At 44.3% G+C, this 27,129-nt stretch overlaps 1 protein-coding gene across 1 annotated transcript in view; it reads right to left on the bottom strand.

Annotated features, from left to right (window-relative positions):
* FNDC3B (fibronectin type III domain containing 3B) overlaps positions 1-13,393 on the bottom strand; it is a 210,119-nt gene extending 196,726 nt beyond the window's left edge. Inside the window, exon 1 of the mRNA XM_069792717.1 lies at positions 13,187-13,393. The gene's annotated coding sequence lies outside the window, so the exon portion shown is untranslated. The remainder of the gene's footprint in view (positions 1-13,186) is intronic.
* Between the last annotated feature and the right edge of the window lie 13,736 nt (positions 13,394-27,129).

Here is a 27,129-nt window from a genome sequence, read left to right on the forward strand (position 1 = left end):
GCTGGGCATTTTATAAGCCTGGAGAACTCGCAAGCCAATCCTTACGTCGCTGGCAAGGAGTCTTGGCCAAAGCCAAAGGACCCCATGGGGACTGTTCCTGCCCTACCACGCTGCTTCACCTTCCTCCTTCGACCGACTGCTAATGAAGGCAAAGTCCGCGCTTATAACCCAGGCAGACAGCTGTTTTGTAAGCAGTTAAATGATAGAGGCAGGCGTACTGAATTGCGTCGGGCAGTGGCTGGGATCCAGGATCTGCAACCATCTGGAAGTTTGCTTGGGTTTCGCTTCAAGTCTCCAGCACTGATGGATGGAAACAAGCTCCCAGTTCTTCTGCATTAACATAAAGACAATTAAAACAATTTTCCCCCCCAAGTAGCTCAGAAATGAAAGCACATCAGACAAGCTTAAATGAGACAGTGTTGATAATATATTTAAGTAAAACCTGACTCTCTGGAACAAAAACACCCCAAAACAAAACCTCAGTTCAATCACAGAAAAAAGCTTTGTCAACAAGTTCCTGTGACTCCTCGTTAGGAGAGGAAAACACTCAGATGAAAGCCTGCAGAAGGACTCGCTGCATCCTCCTCTCTCCAAGAAACATTAACTACTGCCTGACAAAAGCGTTTCTGCTGAGAAAGGGAATGCCACAGGCCAGTATTAAAACAATTTCAGTGTAGCTACCAAGCAATTAGCTAGATAATACCTTCACTACATGCTGATTTTTCCTCTTCCAGAGTACTGGTACAAGCATAACTAGTAATTTGTTGTTTGTACAGCTACTTCTGAAGTTGCAGGTGACTCAATTTAGATTTTCCTTTCCGTGTTACTGAAAATATTTCTACTCTGGCATTGCACTTCTGTTCACTAATTTTTCACTGTTTTCTTTTTCTTAAACCTTTTACATCATATTTTGGGAAAACTTCCATCTTCTATCAGCAAATATAAATTCAGACATTTTGATTTTTTAAATATTTAAACTCACGTTTGTGAAACACTGATCTTGTTACTTTTTCTTCCCTAAGCCAAAGCATAAACAAAGTTTTTCTTGTATTCTGATTTTGCTTTGAAGCTTGTGATTATCCCGAAGTTAACATGCTCCTTCCTAGAGATTATCATTAGTAAAGTTTTGGATACAAACCTCTGGGCTTTACTCCAAAAAGTGATCCACCACTTTTCACAAAGCGGTTTTGGAAAGCACCTTTATTGTTTGACCTGGTGTTCAAAGCTCTTTGAAAGCTGCCTATCTCCTCTCCTAAAGCTATGTTCCATCAGGACCTTCTACCAATAAAAGTGAGTTATCAGTAACAGGATATAGGAGTGAAATTCCACCAAGATCGCAGCAGTATCAAAGTTTCAGCACCAATACCGTACAGCTCTGCACATACATAACTTCAAGTGCAAGCAGACCTGAAAAAAAAATTTTTATTATGTCAATTCATTAAAAAATCAAGTATATAAATTTTGCTGTTGCAACAGCTGCCTCGAGTATTTTCATCACACAATATTGCAGGACAGAAAGTCCTTTTCTGTTCTGCTTCCTTGAAATCAGTCTGCCACTTGTACACTCCTTATTCACATATAAAAATACTACAGCCACATATTCTTTTTTAGCCTTGCATAAAGCTCTATACGTTAAAATTAGTTAGGTCTTTCTGCTTGCCATAAGATGTCTCCTGTTTGGATAGCTGGACTGGTTTTGGATTGTTTGATCAAATTCTGAAAAAGTTTTTATTTATTGACAGCTTGCCTCCATGCGTTCATCTGCTGACGCTGGCTTTTGGCTTAAACAGTCCTGTACGTCTCTACAGCATTTACATCTCTGATGGATTTAGAGATAGTGAAGTTCCTTGCAACTTTTTTCCTGTTAATTATTTCTCCATCTCATCTTACCAGAAAGGCTTTCTACACTTCCATTCATACATGTAACCCTGCCTTGCAACTCTACCACTTCAAATTTATCCATCTTTCACTAACATAGGTGATCAGAATGTATATATTTTCCAAAAGAAGTCCTGGAAGGACTTGCAAAGTAGTATTAATCTCCCTTCCCATCTCTATTAAAAAAATCTAATAAAAATCCACCCTTTGGTGCATGTCTTGTTTCATGGCTGTTATCCCCACTAACCGACGACACTCACACCATGGTCAAGCAGTCCAAGTCATTGCACAGCAAAGTCTCTGTATCTGCTTCAAAAAAACTTCAATGCTCATATTGATCACAAAGGTCAGGAAGAGATGATGTTGGCAGAAAAACATATAGCAGCCACGCTAAATCTTTCTCTAATATACTAGAATAGATAAAAATGGTATTTTTCTGTTTCTTCCTCCCAACTGTGTATTTTGCATATGACAAGAGAAGAGTCAGATTCAGTTGCTTCCCCCTTCCATCTGCCAAATCCCTTTGCCTTTTTCAAAAACGCACAAGTTGTTGAATGTTGTGAAACATTTTCTGCGAAAAGTAGGGATGTGCAAAAATGCTAAAACAGAGATACTTTATACAGCATATAGCTAATATAAAATACTCATTAAAGAACCAGTCAGGCACTCTTCAAATTTTTTATGGAAAGTCAGCTTGTAAGATTCTCTTCATTTGATTTGCCTAAATTTTGCACACAGCTCCCTCAAATTGCCTTGCACTAGCCACGTGCCAAGATCAGGCAGCCCCTCGCTGCCCCGTCCGGGGGCTCACGCACCCCTGCCCCAGCAGCAACAAGCCCTCTGCCGAGGCAGAGATCCTGGGGCAGCTCTGCACATGCACGGCCATTCGGGGAACCACCAGAAGATGGTTAAACCCCACTTGCTCTGTGGAGCCAGGACGCTGATATATAATTAAGATGCTTTAAAAAAAAAAGAAAAAGTTATATGTACATAATTAATGGAAAATAACTCTCCTGAGGACAGAAGAGGAGGAAAAGTTGACAGATCCAATCTGCGATCCCCATATACTTTCCAACTTGAGTACAAAACCTTTTCTCACCATCTGAGGCTGGTCCAGGCACCGGGCCAAAGCTTTGCATTTCCCTCACGAAGTAAAAGGACAGATCTCCCACTGCCACGTCACTAACCCACAGCCAGAAAGCAGCACCTCATCCCTACCCAGCACTGCCCACAGTTTTGCAGCTGCAGAAAAACCATGTCACTGCCTGTAATGAGGACATATTGAATTTGCTCAAATGTGGTATTATCACCATTCAAGTGAACTCAATCACATAAGAGAGCATATTACTATATTTGCTTATATTTCATCTGGCAAACACCACAATGTTAAAGGATGGCAGGGCCACAAACAAGACGCTCAATCTACTTGCAAAACTATACCCTTCATTATTATTTTCATTGTCTTCACATATCCATACTTTCTACCTCCCAACTCTCACATTTCAGAAGATGCTACAGCCATTTATCCACTCACCTTTGTCCCTTTGCACTAAGCCAACAATTCAGGATGCATTTAAATGAATACACTGCAGTCTAGAGAAATCTAAGGAAGGAAAAAGGGAATAGAGAAATAAGGATTTATTAAGACAGACGAGAAAGGACCCCGATCTGCTAGCAGGGACAACACTGTAATAGTCTATAAGGTCTAAGAAACTGAAAAACTTTTTACAGCAACTTTTTAGAGCATAATATCATCCTGTTTGACTGCATGATCAAAAAATGCCAAAAGGAAGTGAAACCGTTGATGTCTAACTTCAGTGTTTTATATCCACAAATATTGCCTTTACAGTAACACAGCAGCTCTCACACATCCACTGAAGCAACCTATTCAGACACATAAAAATTAAAGTGTAGCCGTCTTGTACATTAAATAGATTGCGGTTGCAGAAGTATCCGAATGACTTGACTCTTATGTTTTATCCAGAAGCCAGAAGTGGCTGCTGTGGAAGAGATCACAGACCCTTTTGGTTGCGCTCAGTAGGATTGCCTAATTTCCACCCCATCACCATTTCCTGCCCACTGAACAAGGCAGCTGGAACATCTAGACAAGCACATCCAGCTCTGTTAACCAAGAGGGGAAAGGGTAAAGATAAAACACTGCACACACGAGAGCTTGTAGAGAGAAGGCACTTAAATTAGGTAACAAGACCATTCCTCTCTGTTTCACATATCCTAGCAGTTGTGGGCGTACGGCGCCCTGACTGCTGCTTGCAATGCACGCTGACCTGTTGAACGGGCTCCAAATCAGCAACAAGAAGCTTGCGCTGTACGTCTAACGAAGTCACAGAGGATGTTTATCTTTTGTGCGGTCATTAAAAGCACCAGAGAACTTAATAAGCAATAATAAAGGTCTGGTGGAGCAGCATATGGAGGTGCAAAAATAAATATGTGTGGAGCAGATCCAAACAAGTTAATTTTGCCACCCGCTGACATACAAGAAACAAGGATTAAGGCTGACTGTATGTAAGCGTGAGCAACGTTACCAACTCGGATCACTTTTGTCCAATTTTACATCAAGATCTGCAGAACTTTTGCTGTGTTGAAAATCTCAGAATTTGACTTCTTTCCTCTTTAGCCATAAGATTCCTTGTGTATCGGTTATGGTCAGCTATCAATAATGCAACCCACAGGTACTGTACCAGTCCTGTAAGAGTGTGGTTCTAGACCTTCATGTAGCAAAACTGGAGCATATGATATAGCAGCAAAAAACTCAATGAGCCGTAAGCTGCTACCTTGTCATGGCACTTTACCTTCCTGGCATGGTAGGAACAGCTTATTGCTGCACAGTACTCTGCAAGAATCATGCAAGAAGATATTACCTGTGTCTCTGGCGAAATCCATAGGATATTTCTGATTTCTGAACATAAGACACCATTACCTCGATAACATCTGAAGTTAACCAGAATGTGAAATATGAAGTCACTTTGCTTTGGTCCTTTAAGGTTTTTGTTTGTTTGTTGGGTTTCTGTTGCTGTTGTTTTGAGGTCCTGCTGAACTAAAATGTAATTTAGTGCTATAACAAATAAACCCAGAGGACAACATACAAATAGGAAGTTACATAATGAGGCACCATGGGTATGAGCTACCTACCTGCTTGAGTGTAAGTGAAACACAGAAGTATCAGAAAATTACGCTTCACTTCCGCTTATTCTGAGAGTTCCTTTCATCAGTATTACCCGAGGCCAGGAGAGCATCTGCAGTAACCTAAATCACTAATTTCTGATTAAGGAACAGTTGAGAAAACAACTGTGTCAAACAAGCTAGACTTAAGAACGGAGCAACACATTCATTGAATTGCTGTGAAACTAACCCCTTATCCTCAAAACATCTAACATACCTTTCCTGCCAGTACAAAACAGGCTTGAACTTTTCAGAGCAGAGCTGAACACCTGCAAGGTCACAGCATGCAAAGCGAGCAGTCGATCACTCTTGCAGCTATCAAGTCATTTTGCAGTGATCCAGAATCTTAAACGCTGTTAGACTCCAGAGTTTATACAGGGGACTATTTGTGACGCTGGTGCCGTTTTCTCTCCTCCTCCAAACAACATAAGGTCACTCATTTAAGAGGAGATGACATATATGCATGCTCAGATATCAACACAAACATAGTGAAAGCACCATTCTCTAATGGACTGACAACTTAGACTGAAAGTTATGGTTTATTTTGAATTGAAAGATTTATTTATTTTTTGCCGTCCCATTCTCTTGCCCATAAACACCACCAACCTTCCCGCAGCTCAGCCTGCTTCTGGGTTAGTCTCGCAAGTCTAAGATCTCCACAGACCATTCACAGTGCTGCAAGCCACTTGCAGCTTAACTCCTTCCAACATTGCCACCTCTGTGCCTTAATGTTCCCTCTTACACTTGATGGCCAAAACATGAGGCCACCTCACTACATTTCCAGTTTCTCATTTCCTTCCCTATCGCTCTTCATCCAGGAACACCCTTACCAAACAAACCAGAAAACTTCTGACCCATTGCTTAAAACCAGCTTTTGAAGATGCCCGTGGATTTTCTCTGCCTGCGTGGCTGGCTGGTACCATCAACAGTGACTCAACCCATGATCCAAAAGCAGTGCCCTGTGGTCCTGCCAGGTCAGACCACTTGGACTCCTTCTGAAGTACTCGGGGACCATATACCACAGCCTTCCTGGGTCATTGGTACCCACCTCGAAGCCAAGACACAGCCACCTTGGCTGTAATGCTGGGCACACCCCCACTCACATGTGGATGGACACGTTCCTCCCATACAACAGCCTCGTGTCCGCATGCCTGCATTTTTAGTCATGCAAAGGCCACACGTCACACCCACTGCACGAACAAGAGCACGAAGCAAAAGGGAAGAGGACAGAAGGGAATGCAGTGTGCCACAAACACAGATCTGCAGCCCCTCCCTCACCCACATCTGAAGCATTCAAGAAAAGCCAGCAAAGAGCAAACATTGCGCCAAATTAAGCATTGTGTATCCAGTTGCTCAGTTCCCCAAACACACAGATTGTCAGATGGCGTTGGCTGCTCAGGAGGGACACTTCTGCAACACCAAATGCTGCACCCCGAGCCTCTGGTCTGGAGCGCGAGAGCAGAAGTAACCTCACTGCACAGCTGAGGATTACCTTCAACAACCGTGCAACCAGCAGAGGAACATAAATCATACAGAGATATAATTAAAAGGAAAACCCTATCAGAAGCCATGGGCAGCTAATGAATAAGCATGCTAAAGAAAGGATGGGCAAGTGGGACACTGACAAAAGCAGAAGTCCTAGGAATAAGAAAACTCGCTAAAGCAGAAGCCAATTCTGTAAAAATCCAGAGTAAGAAACAGTTGTTCTCTTTCAGTTGCTTTTCTTTGAGATGCCACATCTTCTAACACTTTCCAGCATTAGAAATTAAAAGACTTGTAGCCCTCCCCAAGGCAGGCTTTGAAAACAAATTTCCTATTTAACCTGCCAAAGCAGAAGATCTGACAGCAGCTGAGTGCCCCTCTGCCCAGCTCAGGGGATGACTCAGTGGAAACTAGCCCTCAAAAACCGTGCTGTCATCCTTCAGTCAGTGCAACTGAATAGGAACAAATTTCTCACCTTAAAAGCCATGGCTTCCAAGGTAGCCACAGTTAAAGGCAGCATTGTTTACTTGAGCAACAGCACCAACACATTCTGGTGAAAAACAGCAGCTTACTTTCTACCCCTTTTTTCAATTTTTAATAAAATTAACAACAAGGTATCTACTGGAGTTAGGCTATAAAAATCATTTCCTCAGAGCTTTAGAGTACCTCACAAAAGAACAGGATATGAATACGTGTTAAGTGGATTAAGAACTGGGGAAAACAAGACCAACATTTTAACTGCTCAAGCCAACCAAACACACAACTCAAAGCAAAACAAACACCAGCCACGTAACCACCGTTCTGCTACAAGAACGGAACGCACACATGCACATATTAAGCTGGGTCTCAAACTTGCATCCAGTTGATATAGGTCTATAAGGATCAGGTACATGGCATATCCCAATTTGCCTTATCTTGTCACAAAAGCAGTAAATTTTGCCACTTTCCGCTAAAATCTAAGCTATTATTCCCGATACTAAAAACACCAAATGAAAGGCAAAATATTTAAGTCGCACAGTACAGCAACACACTTCATGAAAAGTAAGTCAAGCCCAAGTTGTGCTTTTGCTTTTCAACCTCACCACTTCTATCAGTACTTGCAGACAAAAGCCACTATTCAGGCTTTTGAGTTCAGGCATTACAAATCCCGAATAATCCACAACCTCTGCAGTTCCAACTGTGTCACTTGTGCTCTGTTAATTTATTCTAATAAAGTGATGCTTCTGTCTGCCATACGTTTGCTAGTAACAAGTCACAAAAAGCAATTCTTTCTCTTCTGCCAGTTGACATTACGTGAGTCTGCAAGAAACACAGGCTGACCAGAAGGAAACCTATTCAATGCTCTCATTATCCACAAATGCTATCATCTTTTTTTTCCCTCTGCTGCATTATTCCACATCAAAAATTAAGTAACAAGCAAAGAGCAATGCATAATACTTAATAACATACCTACATCAGCTCAAGCATCACAAGCGTAAGTTCACTGATGTTATATGAATTGCCATCGAACAGGCATATACTTCCACAACAAAGGCAACTTATGAAGTAGAATAGATTCTAGCAGCTAACTAATCTTACACCAAAGAAAAACAGTAAGGTGATCCTGAAACAGATCAGGACAACTCTCTACTCCCATGCTGTTTCTGCTACTGAGGTCTGAAATAATCACACCATCTTAGTTCACTACAGTGTTGGGCTTGACTAAAGAATCACGCAGAAATACGTGGGGCAAAAGATAACCTACGGATTTAGATTATAAATGTTAGCATTTTGTTAGTGGGCGAGTGGGGAACTGGGAGCAACCATGTAAAATTGATGCAGCTGCACAGAGGCCCAGAGAACTGGCTACAAACTAAGCAGAACACATTCAATATTTTGCTAGTTTAGATTAAAAGCATGGGGAAATCTGTCCACAGCATCCCAATGACCTTTGAGAGTGGCAAGGGTCATCTAAAATTGTTGCTTATTGAAGTTTTTATTAACAGCCTCTTGAGAGCAGTTTCTTTTTTCTCTTTTCAAAACATTCCATATGAAACATTCCTGAAAGCATTAAGTATATGTTTAAATACATATATACACACATTCTATTATTAGAGTCCTTTGCAAGGACCTAATAATAGAAATGTCCATAATTATGTATAAGGCAATTATAAGACACTGACATACAAAGCATGCTTTAAGGTATGTGCATTGCTGCCACAGAATAGCTATACACTAAGTCAACATAAAGAAATCAGACAAGCCTATCACCTTCATCTCCAGAGAATTCAAGTGTTTGATTTCAGTTATCCTCAATCTAACAAAAAACCACAAACAAACAACCAAAACACAACAGCAGAAACACTGCTCCTGAATCCATCTTGTCACTCCACTGAGTAGCTTCTAGAGGAACTAGAAGCAGATGCCAGAACATGCAAATGCCACGTATCAGTGTTAGCTGCAACCTCTGTCCTCTTCAAAAAATAATATAAAATATATACTTAACCACTTCAGAATTGTTTGTTACTTCATATTACGTAAACAACATTATACATCGCCACAGTTTAATAGGCAGAGTATCCAAATGGTAACTTTCAGTATACACCACCACTATAAACTGTCACCACCAGAAATACAAATAAACAATGTTTCTTATACAGTTGCTGTTGTAGTTGGCTTTTGTCTGTTATCTGCTAACAAACACCACAATTTACTTGTAAACAAAGGATTCCTTAGATCAAATGCAGAAAGCGTGTCACTGGAGAAGCCATATGTTTTAACCTCTAAGCTCAAGGAAAGCCATCCTTTCCCAGTTAAAAGCACCATGAAGATTTGCTCAAAGCCACAGTACCTGGGACCTCCAGGGAATATTCGTGCTCAGGAACAGACTTTAAAACACAGACTACGCTTTTCTTGTGTACTTGCTCAACAGCACCATCGTTTTTCATCCAGAGCTGAACACAGATTTAACATCTGCAGCAGCATTTCTGAAAGGCAACTAATCTCTCCAGCACTGTTACAAATTCCACAATAAATCACGTTTAATTAGTTTGCGCTTTTTCCCTGGCTGTCCAACAGAGAGGGGGGCTTCCAACTTTAATTTTGCAAAGAGGTGCTTAGAATAAATTGGTAAAAAGGCAAACCACCACATCCCCACTAGAAATTGTTTGGAGGGTTATCTGCTTGCTGACACATATCTCTACATTCCTGCCTGTAGATGGCCTGTTACCGTTGTGTATCCAGCGTCTCCTATTTCCAACGCCTTGTTTGAAGAACTTCCCTCTTCCCACATACCTTCCATCTCCAGGGACAGATCACACAGGGACACTAAACCTCGGCCGTAAACAACATGACTTTTGATATGCCTGTTTCTAAAGGATCCTCCACTGCTCAGCTGCTGCCGTTCAGCAGCGCAGAGGAGATCACCTAGGCACGAGTCCTCCGTGCAATCGGTTTGAGGAACTCTTTGCCTCGCTGGTATTTTGCGCAGCTGAGATTTACGCAGAGGTCTGGTGGCTTCCTCTGCCATTTATTTTATTTGCTGTACGCTAGAGGCTACTGCAAACAAATGGGACTTCAGTAACTTGCAGCATGTTGTACAAAACCATTCTGATGCATCGGGACTCTCGACTTCCAGACTTAACACCCGCTAGCACAGCATCCTTGGTGGAGAGAGAGGGATGCCCTCTCAGGGCATCCCAAACTGCCAGTCCTGCTGCTCCGCACAGGACGCTCCATCTTCCCTCACATCTTTCCTTTTGAGAGGAGTGGCAAACTGTCGTGAGAAGAAAAGCACTGTGGAGAGTAATTTGTTTTATTCGGCTGTATATGGGCTCTGGGACTTTCATGTAATTATATGTATTTTGCAGGAATTAAGATCCTCGCACTACAAACATTTATTCATACTGTAAACTTTGCTTCTCCGCTAGCGCTCACCAGACTGACAACCTACTTTTTTGAGGAAAAAGCCAATTATACTCATTAGAAAGTTCATGAATACAACCACACACATGCAGAAGTTTGCTCAATGATCTGTATATATTTTCTTGCATAGATTTATGAATTGTAGAAGTTTGTTAAGTTTTCCTTAACTGCTGCTCTCTCTCATCAGAGGACTTAAAGGAATCTAGAAAGTGAAAAAAAAAAACCCATAAAATTCTCTGCTAAGAGATACAATGCAAAAATCTCCTTTCAGTTCACTAAATACCATATGTAGGAAAAAAAAAAAAAAAGTGCCAGAATAAACACACTTCAGATTAGAAGTTACAGACTTTTCCGAGTAAAGATAAAAAGCTTGTGGTATGGAGTTACAGCTCCGAGCTTCTTGGCCATAGTCGAACATCAGCTTATTTTGGATGCTAACTTTCTTCATTTCTTATCCTTCAGCCAACTATAGGCTAACAATATGAAAAACCCCTCTCATCGCTGTCCCAGCAGTGACCTCAAACCCAAACCAGATGAGTTGTGATGGTTCATAATAAAAGAAAAAATTAAAAAGAAAATATTGTAAAATATGTCAACCTCCACACAGACTCATCTCTGAGCTACATTACGAGCATAAGCTAGCTAAAAGATACTGAACTGGGAAGAACAATATGCGATACTTCTGGGGCAGCAGACGCTTCTGTCACAGCAGGGTCCCGATACAACCACAAACTAACGAGAGGGAACCACAGAGTGCTGAAGATTAGGAGAAAAGCACTAACAGACCGCTTCTGTGCGAGACCCAAAATGACCCCAGGAACACCGCCAAGAATCATTTTCTTACTGGTAGCACCGACAGCATGTTCTCTTACAGCTGAAAAAAGACATACGGGCGGTAAGTGGACAAGACCACCGGTGGACCAGGTGAAAGGAGCAAGATGCCTCCACTCAGGAGGCAGCCCACTGCCAACTCTTGAGGTTTATGGAAGTGATGCCCTTATCCAGATTTCCAGCCAAGCACACATCGTGTCATCCATGTCCAGACCAGCTCCCCATCAGAAAGGAGCAGAGCCCCAGACCAGTCCAGGCACCAAGGCGGCACTACCAGGCCTGGCACTCTCAACCTTTTTTTAAGTGAGCTTAGCTGCAAAAAAGGTAGAGAAATAGCGTTCTAGACTTAAAAACGCATGCACGTTTGAAATCCCATTACCTAGCACATTGTTAAACTCGAGTTAGACTGGTTTGGCACCTTTCAGGAACGTACTGGTTGAGCCCTGGGTTCTGCAGGGTAAGCGGTTAGGGGATACAGCATATGTGGTCAGGGCATAGGGAGCTGGGATATGGGAATTCTCTTCTCACAAATCTAGCACTGAGTTCCCATCAAAAATAAAAAAAAGCACAACCAAAAAAAAAATCCAAATAAGCAAAAAAACCACCAAACAAGAAACTTCAATGTTTCGTTATCTCAGTTTGCCCATCTGTGATGGGGTAACTACCACTTTAAGGAGCCAGGCCAATAGCACTTTTAGGTACTCACACAAAGAAATGCAAATGAAATACAAAATGACTAATATGGAGAGAGGCAGGCTTGCCCCCCGCCTTTTATTCTACAAATATAGATGGGATAAATGGTTCATTACATTTAACTCCAAGCCGCACCACCTTAGCCAAAACCTTATTTAAATAGAACATTTCTGAGAAGCGGGAAGGGGGGCAAGGCGGAGGGGAGGGATGCAGATGTGGTCTTAACCTAAGAGAGGTTAAGCTCTTAAAAGACTTTTTCTTTTTTCACTCCGTCTCCTGGTAGCATGCCATGTTAAAAAAGGTGCCTGGCAAGCAAAATAAAAAGTTTCCAGGGTTTTCCTTCCCAAAGCCGCCTCGGCCAAGAGCCGGGCGAAGTCGCTCGCGCCTTTCTCCAGCTTCTCCTCCGACATCCCCCCCCCCCCCCCCCCGCATCCAGACATTTTGGGAGGCAGCCGCGCTCGAGGAGGAGCCCCGCGTTCTTCACCTGCCCGGCATCATCCCCCCCCCCCCCCCCGACCCCCGGCCGGGCAGCGGGGCCGCTCTCCCCGCCGGCTCCCGGGCACCGCCGGAGGGCGCGGACCGGCATCTTCCCCCCGCGGCGGGCACGGCTCCTCCGGGGGCGGCCAGCCGCCGCCACGCACGCCCCCACGCGTGCCACCGGCCCCCGCACGGGCGGACACGGGCGCCAGCACCGACCTCTCCCCAGATTTCCACACGCAGCCCCCCTCCCCTCCCCTCCCTCCCCGGAGCCGCACCGGCCGCACCGCGGGGCAGGGCGGAGGCGATGACAGCGGCCGGGCCGGCAGCCCCTCGGGATTAACCGGGCGGTGCTGGAGGGCCCGTCCCGCCGCAAACCCCTCGCAGGGCCGCGGCGGGGCTGCTCCCGCCCGCCTGCACGGCGCCGCCCGGAGCGGGGACGGGGGGGAAGAGCCGGCGGGGCCCCGGGGCGCCGCGACCCGGACCGGGCGGCCAGAGGAGAGGGAGAGGAGGAGAGGCGGGGAGGGAGCAGCGAGAGAAACTTTCCGCCAAGTGCGGCCGCGTCCCGCCCCGCCGCCGAACAAAAGAGCCGGGACCGGCAGCGGCGCCTCGGGGCGGGGGACGCGGCTCCCCGGGGCTGCCCCGCCGCGCCGAGCAGAACCGAGACGAAGCGAGCAGAGCCGGCTCACCCCCCCCCCCCCGCCCTCCGGGACCCCCGCCGCTAAACCGCCGCGTCCCTTACCTGGCGGAGGGGCGGGGCGGGGCGGCGAGCCGAGCCGGGCCGGGCCGGGCCGGGCCGGGCGCGGCGGTGAGTCCCGGCTAGCTGGAGCGAGTGCCAGGAGGGCTCGGCGGGGATTCCGCCATGTCAGTGATGTCGGCACCACATGGGGCCCGCGGCCGGCCCACGCTACCGCGCACTCTGGAGTAGAGGCTCCCGCCGAAAAGCCGGCTGAGGCGGGCGGGCGGGCCGGCCCTCCTGCCCCCGCCCCGCCGACCAGCCGCTCCGCCCCGGGCCGGCCCCGCCGTCGCCGCCTCCGCCCCGGCCCCGGGAGCCGTGAGGGGCGGCCCGGAGGGGAGAGGAGGAGGAGGGAGGGGGGGGCCGGGGCGGCTGCCGGCCGCGGCCCAGTCAGGCGGCGCCGCTTCGCTGCGAGGGCAGCGCCCGGCTCCGCTGCCTGAGGGGGGCCCGGGCCCGGGCCCGTCCGGCGTTCTCCTCGCCGAGCTCCCGTTTCGCCTCGTTCGCCCCGGGTTCCCCGACTCGTTACTTAGTCCCAGATCTCAGCCCCGGAGCAGAAATCACCCGCCGAGCCCTCCTCCCGCCCGGTCGGCGGCCTCAGAGGCCGGTGGCCCTTGTCACAAAAATGCCATTTCTGACTGGGGAGGCCCCTCGCCCGGATAGTTTGAGGCCGGGATCTGCCTCCCCTCTTCCCCACGTCCTCCCCTGGGCATCTGCCGCCGGTTGCTGCAAAGGCAAGACACCGAATGAGAAGAACCCTTGGTCCCACCAGCGCGGTCATCCCTACGTCTCCATCGGTCGGGCGTGAGAAGGAGAAGTTTTACCCAACATTTTTCAGAGACCAAGAAATGCTCTGACTCAATTAAATCGTTGCAGCCCAAAAGAAGAGGCGTTTATCCCCTGGCTCTGGAAGAGAGCCCCGAGGAACCACAGTGGTCATTTACCTCTCGGCGCTGCGTCCAAGCAATGCGGGAATCATGACTGGAGCTTTAATCTGGTTACAGGAAAAGCTTAAAATAGGACTCGGCCTCACCCACACCGCAGATCACAGCCACGCTGTGAAGGGTCTTTTGATTTGGCCTTAGTCCTTCGCGTAGTTAACCTTCCTCCGCAAAAGCTCGTCACCCATACGTCTCGTGCTCTGCGCTCTCTCCGCTGCTATATTCTTCGATGTTATTTTTCCTTACAGCTTTCATCAGCGGTTGATCTCCTTTATCCCACCAGAGCAAGGTTTCCTTCCAGAAACTAGAAAACCCTCTGGAGTCTTAGGCAGCCCAGGTGTATTTTCATCAGCTTCTGTTAAAATATCAACACAAACTTTTTTCCCATAGGACTCCTGGATGTTCTACTTCTTATTGAAACTCACACTAAAGAAAAATTGGTTTGGCATAAAAGTTTGGTAAAACCAAAACATCACGCCCAACTAGGATGGTGGTTTTTTTATTTTGTAAGTGATCAAAACACAGAAAAATGAAAATAAAGTTATCTGAAATAGATAATGCCTACAAAAATAACAAATCAGCATTTTCCCATGGGAAAGATTTTTCAATGTAAAATGGTCAGCCAGCACTAAGTATTGTTCGTCACTAATTGCAAAAAAACTTTTTTAATGAGTAAAATCTAAAAGTAGAAAGATGTTTTGTTTTATTAGTGACCCAAAATACACAGACTTTTTGATGATCCTGAATTGAGTTGCAGTCAGATGAGATTAATTATTCACTAGGGTGGTAAAGCGTTTTGTGAAGGAAAAGATAGAGAAAAGACACAGAGGGAGGCAGTGAAGGCGTTGGTTTAGAAAGGAAAAAGTCACTGACCTGAGCTGGAAAATGACAAAAAAAATATAAAATTTAAATTGAAGAGTAAACAAAATCAAACCTGAGGAAAGCAAAATGAAAAGAAATAAAAAAGAGGACAGAAGTGAAACCACAGGACTGATTTGTAGCTTTTCTATCCGATGAGCCAGAGGAAGGCTAGGTCCTCATTTGGAGAGTCAAAACAGAGGCCCCAGGCACGGGCACATTTCCAGTCTCACCTGGAACCGGAGAAGTGGCCACTCACAAAAAAAATAGAGCAAAGCCTGGGCCTGGAACAAATGTATGCCTTCTCCTTGGAGCACTTTCTATTCAGCCACGCTGCCCTGATGTACTGGAAGAGCAGATGTGGTTAACAGCAACGGCAAACGGGTTCAGTGGAAACTGGGCATGGCTTATCAACCGAGGAAGAGGGCAGGGGAGAGTGAAGCAAGGACCGCTTTTCCTCAGAAAGTTCCTATATAAATAACATAAAAAACTATTTCTTTAATAGTTTATTCCCTGAGCCAGCTCATCTGGGAAGAGCATTAATCAGACCAGGAGGAAACGTCTTTGCCCCTGAAAAAGGAAAAGGATTAGGTTAAGTGGTGACACAGCAGGGACAGACAAATTACACTGGAGAAAATGACTGACCTAAACTATCATCCAAATAAATACAGACCAAAGCCATGAACTTAACTTTTCTGTTTTGATGAGTCTAAGGCTTTTTTTCAATAACATGCATATTTTTTCTTTTATCACAGTAAGATCTTTCTGTTTATTCAGGAAGCAAGTGGCGTCAGAAACGCAATAGCGCGTCTCTTCCGTCTCACTTCCCACGTGCGGCTGTTGCAGACGAGCGGGATGAATGGACAATGCTGTCTCCTTCCTTCACCTTTCTTGTGGATCCATGTCCCCAGGATAGCCATTCCCAAGCTGCGGATGCACCCAGACCAGACAGAAACCCCTATCTCCTTTCAAGCAGGAATTGTTTAGCCATCACACAGTAACAATTTTAGGCAATGTTGACTGGGGCTGGATCCAAACCAATTCTAAATCCTGTATTCTGCCATCATCCCCATCAGCCATCCCCTCCTATTGGGTGACAAATCCCAGAGAGAGGCCTATAGGAACTCTCTCTGTACAATCAGAATGTGCCCTTGGAGATCAGACATCATTGTAAAGGCTGCGAAGACGGTCTTTATTCTCACAGGATGCTTTCCCTCGCGTTTCTGATGGGATCCGAGTTAAACTTTTACTATTCCCACAAGCTGCACGTTCTGTATTCTGGAGGGCAGGCAGGCTGAGATCTTGGCATTGGTGCTGTTTGACAGTATACAGAGACTGCTTCAACTGATTTATTTGCTGAATACTGTTGGGTTTTTTTACCTGGCGTGTACTGCCCTCAGTCATTTTTAATACCACATAGCACCAGTATATAGGATGGATGGTTCTTGCTCAAACGCTGGATGGACCGTGGCCGCAGGATTTTTCTTTCATGTGCATTATTACATCTCCAAGCAGCTGTGGGGTGGGCTGGCTCGGGGCTTGGTGTCCAACTTACATTTACCCATAGCAAGGGTTCCGTGTTCAGACTCTTACTCTCGGGGCCAGCAGCAACTAGGATGGAGAAAAAGAGACATACTCAGCAGGAAACACCTTAGGTGACCCCTCAAGCAGGCTGAGAGCGGGCGCTGCAGCATCCCTCACTCGGACCTCGCTCTGCCAGGGGATGGGCTCTGTGAGGTGGGAAGGGCAGGATGCTGAAAGCAAATGGCTGGATGATCTCTTTACGAAAACATCCAGAACAAAATGATGTAGCACCTCTCCTCCCTCCCGCTTGTCATCATGTAACTTATTCCTTCCACAGAATAAAGATGGGACCATATAATCTACTTTTTCTTGTTAATAAACCCTTTTTGGGGCTCTTGTCTTTATGTGTCACAAACCATTAAAGTTAGTGCAATTTAAACAATTGGGTACTCAAAATCATACAGTACTATCTGGTCATGGTGGTCTTCCCTCACTCTTTTATCTGAAAAAATGAAAACTAAAGGCAGATTAGATTGTACAGATTAAAACATACTGAATTCCTTCTTTATAATGTTTTGTTTTCAAGATAGTGCCCGTAGAGAGTGGCACAAGCAAGAAAATCTGGGTAAGCCTGTGTAGTTCATAGTTCATAATGGTCACTTTTACTGCAGGGAATCCAAAATTCTGCAGGACGCTCTCTTTAAATAACTAGGGCATGTAAACATTAGCATGAACCAGGATTTCTTTCTGTACCTCTCTATTTAGAGGAAATGAATGCCAGTTATTCACTGAGCATATATCCATGTTTTTGCATTCATGAACTGACAGAGTTTGGTGAGGAGTTTTTTATTCATGGTATTAATTAGCAGATTTTTCCCTTTTTAGGACACAGGTCGATATTCCTCATGCTCAATAACACGTGCAGAAATTAAGCCCCAAAAATCTTATTCTTGGGATAAGATCAAAGGACTAATCACTGTAAGATTCTGAAATAAAAGTTATCTGCTTCTCTTGTTAGAGGGGTGCATGGTAACTTCGCATTGTACATCAATCTGTGATAAAACCGGTCACCTACTGGACATCCTTTTATTACATCTAATGGGCAAGTCCTTAATTTGGTCTTTGAATCTCTCAGACTACTACTAAGCAATAAATACGCCCAATCAAACTCTACTAGAAGTCACAAAAGACCCAGGGACTTCACCAGCAGCTAGAAGAGGCCCTCTCAACACCAGTGCCGTTGCTCTAAAGATGTGATTTCTGACACACCAGAAGTTGTTGTTCGTCAGGGATATTATTCTATCAGTTGTTTCTTAAGCTTTACAAAGGCATCACGGAAAGAAAATGTTTCTGTTTCCCTCCTTTCTATGAGAAGCACCGTTGTCTTCATAATTTGTCTGCTTGCAAGCTGAGGACTTACACAGGGCATTTTTTACATTTTTTCGTCTACGTTGGTTTTATAAGTTTAAATAAGTTCCCATCTGCCAAGAGCTTCCAAAGAGCATTCGCGCTTAACCAATTCAAGAAGCTTGCCATGAAGATTACACACCAGTTGTGCTTATTCAAAACAATAACTTCTGACCACTGCACCAGAAGAAAATACTCTCATTTATTGTCTCATAATCACACATCTCTGCAGTGTTAGTTCCAATTCTGCCAACGAGAAGGATGTTCCTTTTGCTATTTTACAAATATTTCAGCTAAATCTCCTTAACACTGTGCAGCTCTTTGGCTCGTTAGGTTTGCTTTGGTTTTGTTTTGTTGAAAGCTCTTGTTTCAGTTCAGGCTCTAAAGAAAACAAAGCAGTATTGCTTGCATTGTTAAAGCCAAAAGTAGGGCCATGGAAAAAAAAAAATGTTCTTCTTGGAAGATTTTGTAGATTGGTATTCATGAAACAGCTGGAGATGAAACATACAGCACTAATCCTGTCCAGTTGCTCCTGGTCATGTTGCACATTCAGGAAATTCATAATTAGGTGGTTATATCCCCAGTGTTTCCCCCGCAGCACTCTTTACAACTAGCAATTTATCTTCTTTCTTGTTGTTAAAAAAAAAAAAAGAACAAAAAACACAACTACAAAGGAAGAAGTGGGGGAGAAAATACAAGCAGGAATGACTGAAAATATGCTTAATAGTTTCTTCTCACTGTAAAAAAAAAAAAAAAAAAAATCAGATGTTGTCATTTCTGCACATACCAGCAAACTTGTGTGCTGATCCATTGCCCTTTTCTATCACAGTACTTTTCCTCTGTGCTGTATCTCCTTCCTCTTCACAGTATTTATTTTGCCAGTTAATTTTTTCTTTTTCCTTGCCAGTCATGCACCCGCTTTCCTGTAAAGGGCAGCCACACCTGACAATTTAGAAATAAACGCTTTAGTAAGTAAACATTTATTTTTCTTGCCGAATGGAAGCACTATACATGGGGGTTTTATTCCTAGCTCCCCCAACGTTTCCAGTGAATTCCTAAGTAGTTTCTGCTCTTTATTTGTGACGTCTCTAGGGGTATCATGAAAGCCTTTCCCTGCACACTGGGAATCTTCATACTGCATGCTACAAAGGGTGTTTTGTCAAAAATTCATATTCATTTTAAATCAGTCAGGGTACAACTGGATGGATTTTTCTTCTTTTCATAGCCTTTAAATAGAACAGCCTTAGCTATTCTTAATTAAATACATACATATGCAATGTGGCGACTTTTGTATGCAGGGCAATCGATGAGAAATCCAGCTTTGGAATTAAACTGTTACCAGTGACTCAGCAGGTTTGCTCTGCAATAGCAAAGCATTAAATATAAGCTTTTTAAACAATCATTATTACTGATTTTTCCCGAAGTAATTTTAAAAAAGCACCTGGGAAAACCAAAAAGAAGACTACTTAGTAACACTGCTAGTTAAATTTCAGGAGTTTCCATGCCTGTGATTAGGAAGCTACTCCAGTGGCTCAGAAGTCTGGCTTTTCAGAGATAAAAAAAAACCACAGCAATTTCATAATGCGTACAGTGAATGCACAAATAACTTTAAAACAACAGAAGAGTCATAAACCCCTCTGGTGCTGAAATGGCATTTCCAGCCCCTAGATCACAAGATTACCATAAATCCCAGCGAGAGGTTAGGGAAGAGCCAGCCCTCACCCAGCCTTCCTCCCGACTCTTCTTATTCAGGGGAGCCTCGGCCACGTTGCTGTGCACTTGTGGTTTCCTCCTCCTTTCAGAATTCTAAGTGTATTTTTAGTCACAAATGCAGCAGAAATACTCCTAGACAACTTCCCCCCCCCCCCAGCCATCAGTGAGCATCTCCGATTCCCTGGCTGACAGTGTGGAAGCAGAAGGCTCCCTGCTTTTGAATGGAGATGCTCAGTCGTGCCCACATACAAGTCCTCTTTGAAAACATCATGGAAAAGCACAATGATTTTCAAAGAAGTGAGACAGATGTCTTCCAAAGCTCTATATATCTGCAGTAAAACAAGGTCCTTTATGCCAAGTGGGAGGCCCTTATGAAAAAAAAAAAAATCACCAACTTTCAATATATTATCTCAAAAAAAAAAAAAAAAGCATTGAACAATTTAAGAAAATTTCACATCAGATTCCTCCCCATCAATGACTTCTCCTAGAGCTTCCCCAAAACCCCATGGAAATACATAAAGTGTTACTTTGAAACGTAATCACGTTTTAAAAATTATTTACCAAGTTGCTAATGTTTCCAGACTTAAAAGGTGATGCCTGAGATAATGTATCAATTTCACGTTGATAAATAATTGAGTCTGGAATATAAATGTTTTGGTACAGCCTTGGAAAAATCTCTTCAGCTGACTGTGCCTCAGGCTAGAATGATTTAAAAAATAATGCTTATTTTACAATTCTATTACTTCTTTTATCTACAATAAATAGCCAGGCTTAACCTCTCCATCATGCTCCGTCACACACGCTATCACACCCAAATTCTACCCACCTTTAACATTTTTTTAACAAAGTGAAGATCTAGCAGCGTGCCCTAAAGATCGACAAAACCTGGAATTATTTTTGACTAAGGGAGGAGCAACCACTACAAACAAGGCAATACAGGCAGCGTGCTGTCTCAGCTCCTGCCTTATTGTGTGCACCCTGGCAGACCGCAGCTGCGATACGCGATGATGTGAAATGGTGTCTGCGTAGCTCCCGAGTCAGTTGATGGCTGATAGGTGAAAGATGAACTTATATCTCGCTTGAAGGCTGACCACAGAGCTGCTACAGAGCCAGAGGAATGATTGTAGCATGCTAAAATAAGGCGGCAGGTGGATTCTGCAGAGGTTGCTGCTGCTGTTTTTCTTTTAAGCCTTGAAGATTCATGTAATTTAAACAAGTCTTGAAGTGACAGGAAAGCAAATAGAATAACTTTCATTACCCACACAATGATTATGTGGTATTTATAAATATGCTTTGTGATCTCCAAAAGAAAGTTGTTACAGAGGGAAGGTGCCATAAAAAGGTATGTTAAAAGATAAATCTTATGCCATGTACAATAAAGATTAAATAAACATAATAGACATTTTAGAAGGATTGACAAAGCTCTCCCCACATTACTCAGCTTTAGAAACTCAGCTTTAGTCGTGAAATAAAGAGCAATCCGCTTTGGGTTGCACTCTTCACCGATTCCTCACCACGGAGCACGTATTTCCGTTTCCCTCAATTAAATTATCTGCAAGATTCGCAGAGCTGAATCCCAATGCCCACAGCCAGCCTACATTTGAAGCGGGGCACGGCGGTCCCCCCTCTCATCCCTGACCCCCAGCCAGAGGCAGGGCACGCCATGGCAGTAAATATACCTGACCCTTCTCCTGCCCCTTGACTCAACTCGGTGCTATCCCACGCATTGAAGCAGAAGAGACTTAAGGCTCAAGTGAAGTTTCTACCCTGCCCTATGCAGGGTTGTTAAATGTCTCTGTCGAAAATAGCACGACTACGAACGCCAGCAGCAGATAACGAGGTGTACGTGTGTGCGGTTAACGCCGTCTCGCCTGTGACAGCCGCACGTCTCATGGGACGGTTCTGCAGCTCTCACGACTGCCAGCCCCCAGCTGAGATCTCAGCCTTGCTGCAGCCAGGCAGCACGACAGCGCCTGGGTTTCGGTCAGGCGTTAGGCTCCTAGATACTTCGAAATGCTAGTAAGAGACCTAAGTGAAGGGATTATCTCAAGATTTCCCCAGGAGTCCAGCTTCCTCTGCCTCCCGGGCCACCTCGCACATCTTTTTTCAAGCAGCCTCGGTCTCTCTCCCCATGCCTTCAGCAATCCACTTTGGTTCCCCTGGTCCATTTTTACTACTGAGCCTTTTTTTACTGTCCCAAATTCACAAACATCCTCAGGGGCTCAGTCTGCGGTCCATCGTGTTTACGACTTCTCTGGTTTCTCCCAGCTCTGCTTGCTGCTGAGTGAGGATGGGAAAGGGCAAAGACGCCCCAAGAGCCACGGTCTCCCTCACCACAGACCGCATCTCTTCTCAGCCGAGGCTGTAAAGCCATGGTTACGTGAGCCGTAATTCTGCATCTGTGTACTTCCAGATTCCTTCTCACATTTATCCCGGAGCGGGCACTTCTGTTGAATTTGTCAGAGTGCACGATATAGTTCATGTCAACGTGACACTTTATGCTAACCCTGCATCTGCTCTGGGATTCAACGTATAGTTGGGATGGAAGTGATGGACAGTGCCTGATCTGGCATAAAGCCTGGCTGTTCAAAGTTAATCCATCAGAATTTTTAAAATAAACTGGAACTGGCAGAGTGAGTTTAGACCACATAAATACGTCGTCTCCTATGGCAGCACTTTTTAATCCTGTCCTGTCCCTGTCCAAAAAATAACTGTATTTTGTTGTCACACCAATCCCTTAGTCCTTTGGTGTTTTGGTTCTTCTGTAACTATAAAATAGGGATCCCAGCATTTCTGTAACGGGATTCATATAAGTTCCTCATGAAAGCGTGCACCTACTTGGAAGCAATACTGAACTGATATTGACCATTTCTTTTGAATGGCACTAAAATCCTCAGACATTAACCTGAAAATGTATCAATCCTTCAGAGTGCTGGGGGAATGTATTTGTATTTAACTTTACCCTGAGAGTAAGATATGCAAAATAGACTTGGCAGTTCATTATATGAGAGAGCTATAAGAGTACTCTGAAGTATTCAGAATAATCAAGTAAGCACATGCAGGATCAGGGTCCAAGACGGTGTTGTCTGGAAAGAGCATAGTTCTGTCTGGCACGAAGAAAATCCAGTGATTAACAGAATGCTAATTTCAACAAATACTCAGGATATGCCTGTGTCTTACTTTACATTTCTTGTACAATGGTATATGTGGAAAGAGAAAGAGAGCGCTACAGTTATTCTTGTTGGGGAAAGATTTGAGCTTCAGAGAAAATTTTTTTTTAAGTCTTAGTAACTCATGTCTTTTTAACAAGCTTGAACTTGATCCTGAAAACTGTTCAGTTCCACTCATCAACTGAGTTTGTGACTCCATCTTAGTAATAAAAAAAGGCACCTTTTAAGCATAATTCACTGAATTTAAAGGAGAAAACTTGCAATCTGTAAATTAGGCATCCAAAACTTACAAAAAACTTAGCTACGTTAATCAAGGGATGGAGGAAACAAATTTAAAGTGAGCTGATGCAAATGCTACATTTTAAAGAGCCAAAAGATACTGCTAAAGAAGGGAAAAACAAGTCCATTTTTATTTTTTTGTGATACATCAATTAAATGATCAGGTGGTTTTTCACTTGGGACACAGGTTAAGAGATGAAAGCTAAGAAAGCGAGAGCAGAAGAAATTTTAGGCAGGTAAACTTTAAGATAAGCTTGTTTACACCTGACTGCTTTCAAAGACTAACAGACATTATTAGTGGGATTTCTTTAAAGCAGCTCTGTTGCTATCACCTATAGCTAAAAATATGAGACCATACGCTGCCCAGAACACGCAGCATGTGGGAGAGCCTTGACAGGCCAGGGAAGAGCAGACGAATGGGGCTTGAAATCTGGGATGAAAAAAAGTGATCTTTTGCCGTCTCCCAATTAATTACATTGGCAGAAACAAGCTGCTTCATAAGGTTTCTTTGGGTTAAAGATGCAAACCTAAATTCATGCCCCTTAATTCAAAGACAGAGGTAAAAACCAGCTAAACCTGTGGTACTTCTGCATTGCTCAGAATACAAATGGGGTTAGGCTGAGCTTTGTTCCCCAAACTGCAGCTCCAGCTGTAGGTTCATGACGCGAAGTCCTTAGCAGCAATTCAGACTTAAGCTATTGCTGCCCCTCGCTGCTAGTTGGTACCTCTGTGCCCTGCTCCCTCGGTTGTGCTCATCCTCTTGGTTTTTGCATCAATGCTGTGAATCGGGTCAGGAAACTGATCTGGCTGAAAAACAGCATTCCTAAAAATGCTTGGGTTTATTTTTTCTCTTCCAACCAGGTATCTCCACGACCGGTTTCAGGTGGCACAAAAAGCAGCGGGCCAAAGGCAGGGGTGGTGGGCTGCAGTACCGAGGCAGGCACGGATGGAAGGGGAGGACAGCGATATGTTGAGCCAGCGTTGCTGCCAAGCACATGCAGCAACATGACTTTGAGCCGCATCTCGTCCAGGCACACGTCACATCCTGAATTCCACCAAAGGGAGACAATTCTCCTTCAGTTCAAATGCAAGGGACTTGTGGTTTAGAACAGAAAAAGCTGTATTATTTCCTCTCTCTTGCTCAATATTTCTGAGCAGCTACAGTGTTCACCCTGTTGACAGGCATAAAACCCTACCTGGTCACTAATCCCTTACCTGCTCCCATGGATAATTGACTACTAAGCATAAATGTTGCCTGCGGCATTTTCTGTTGGGAGGTAGCCCAGCTGCTGCAGAACGAAGATCCAAACTTGCTGATAATCCAGCAATACTGGGGTTATGTTACCAGTCTCGCACACACCCTGAGTCATGTGCCCGCTGCCTCAGTTCCTTCTTTTTGCTTCCCTGATGAGCACATGCATGTGCTCACATGCATATGTGCACAAACCACACGCTGTGGGATTCAGGAAGGCTTCCTGCATTCAGATTTATGCAGCCCAAATTCCACCTACAGGAGTTTTCTAAGGCTTAAATGCTTCTGGATGCTGACAGGCAGCTAAAATAAAACACTGAGCTAGGGATCTCAGTGGAGTCCAAGCAAGAAGAATCTGGTCATGGGGGTCTAGCTTGTTGTAGGTAGACAGCAAGTATAAATAGTTGCTCCCTTTACACAGCGAAAGCTGCATATTTTTTGTGTACTTCACAGAATGGTGTGGGTTGGAAGGGACCTTTAAAGGTCATCTAGTCCAAACCCCCCTGCAACGAGCAGGGACATCTTCAACTAGATCGGAGCCCCATCCAACCTGACCTTGAATGTTTCCAGGGATGGGGCACCAACCACCTCTTTGGGCAACCTGTGCCAGTGTTTCACCACCCTCATCGTCTTTGCTGCCTCTATCCAGTATTTGTCCTTTTTTTAAGGAGAACTCCACTAGATCCTCTGCCACCTGTTAGCCCTCTACTCCACTCAACTTCTTTATCCTGATGCTTGGCAAACTCTTCATCTGTCCATGACTCACCCTGCTCCCAAACTCTCCCCCCTAGATGAAGGGTCAGTCTAATTATGAATCTCTCTTCCAATAGCATCAATGGTGCAGTCATTTTATGTTAGCTGCCTTATTATAAATTTGTGAACCATACTACACCTGGTGAGCTGACGGTAGCACCAACTGGTGACAGAGGGGTGCTGCAGCCCACAGCCCCGGGGTATGGTGGTGACCTAGGAGGGAAGGGTCCTGATTCCATGCTGTGAGCCAGCCAGTTCTCATCTCCTGCTCTGGAAGTTTAGTACTTCTGTTTCTTGGTGTTGGGCTCTTGCTTTCATGATCCTTTTAGCAAGGTCTTTTTAGGGCATGTAAAAAAAACAAAAATTGCTTTCCACTGCTGTTTTCAGGAGCATTCATTTGCATTTGCTTACTTTTTCTGTATGCTGACGTGCAAGTATCCAGAACACCCCAACAGATCTCCATTCAGAATTGCTCATGTTAGTGTCTGAAAAGCCACTGAACATCCTTTGTATGCACTTCTCTTTCTTCTGCAAATAAAGCTAGAATTAATTCCTCATCAGGATAAATCCTCTGCAGGTGAAAGCTTTTCAGAACTTGAAACATCTGAGAAAATTAACACAGCAGCTTCCCTAAACATCCCAAAATCTTCAAAAAGAGTAAAGATGAATAAAAACCACTGAAAACAGCCAACAACTTTGAAAGAAAACCCATGTGGAATGATGGAAGCGTTTGGAAGGGAGAATTCCCTAGGGTGAAGAGTGTTGCTTAACTGCAGGGCTGTTTGAAATGACCTGTCTGTGCTTAAACTCCAGATTCAGCTCAGTGCTCTTCACCCAGGCACGTTCATAAGCAATGTCAGTCAGAGCCAGCACACTGACTTCTGAGGAACTATTATTTTTGCTTTTCCTTTTATTTTTGGATGTACTTCAGAATCAGTTGTGTACTTAGAGCTTAAATTATAAATGACCAACAGTAATAAGGGACATGCCTTACTTCTCCAATACGCACACCTGTTTGAGCTATTTATTTCCATCTAGGTATTGCCCTAATAAGTTCTCCTTAATGTCCAGTACCAAGTTGTTTATATGTCTCAGAGTAGTTTCAGGGAGGCTAGAATCTGGCTACATTATTTTTCTGTGCTTTGTAACGTAGCACAGAAAGAGAGAAAGACTTTTATTTCCCTCAGATGGTATCAGTGCTAGTGGCAGACTAGGTCCTATTTTATTTCTTCTTTGGGACCTCTGGCCTTTCTTTGACTTCCCTCTTGCATACCTAAACTCCTTTCTGGTGCACACGGGTTATATGAGGACTTCAGTCATCCCACCTGGAAGATGAAGTACGACAGGCCAGTGTTTTGGAATCCCCTGGGGACTGGCAGGCTGTCAGGACACACCATGCAAGCTCAGCTCACTATCTATCTTAGGATTTACAGAAGACAAAGCAAGCCTATAAAGCCAGGACAGCGACAACATGATGAAGAGGATGTGATCATTTTGTAGAGTTATCAAACAATGGATATGTTCATCAACTGGACAAGGAACTATTTTGGTGGGCGAGAGTCAGTAAGCTTAGTTAACAAAGGTAAAGAGATGGGGCAAAATTGAGTCCCTCCTTTGTTTTTATTTTGTGGAACCAGAGGCAGAAGCCTTGCTGGAAACAGGAGTTTCTTCTCCCTGTTCTGGAGGGTGGTTTGACAGAGGATCTTTCCTACAGAGGAAAGACATCCTCCCAGGCCTCCCTCCTCATTTCATTTTCAGCTTTTCTGACTCTTGAGGCATTTCTCACAATTCAAGAACCAAAAAGAAAAAAAAAAAAAGGACACAAACCCCTGCTTTTTCTACCCTTCCTTCCAAACTCTGCTAGCTGGGTTAATTTTGCTGTTCTTGTTTTTACTGTGGTATTTTCTTCCAAGTTTCATGGATCCTAGATGCCCCTTCACCTGTGATATTACCAAGACTCTTTCCTATCAGGATTGTGTATATTCAGAGCAGACATCTTTGATCATATTCTACCTAGTACAAGGAGCAACACACCCAAATCACCGGTGGTGTTTA

The sequence above is a fragment of the Haliaeetus albicilla genome, chromosome 9, assembly GCF_947461875.1.
Source record: "Haliaeetus albicilla chromosome 9, bHalAlb1.1, whole genome shotgun sequence".
Taxonomy (NCBI): Eukaryota; Metazoa; Chordata; class Aves; order Accipitriformes; family Accipitridae; genus Haliaeetus; species Haliaeetus albicilla.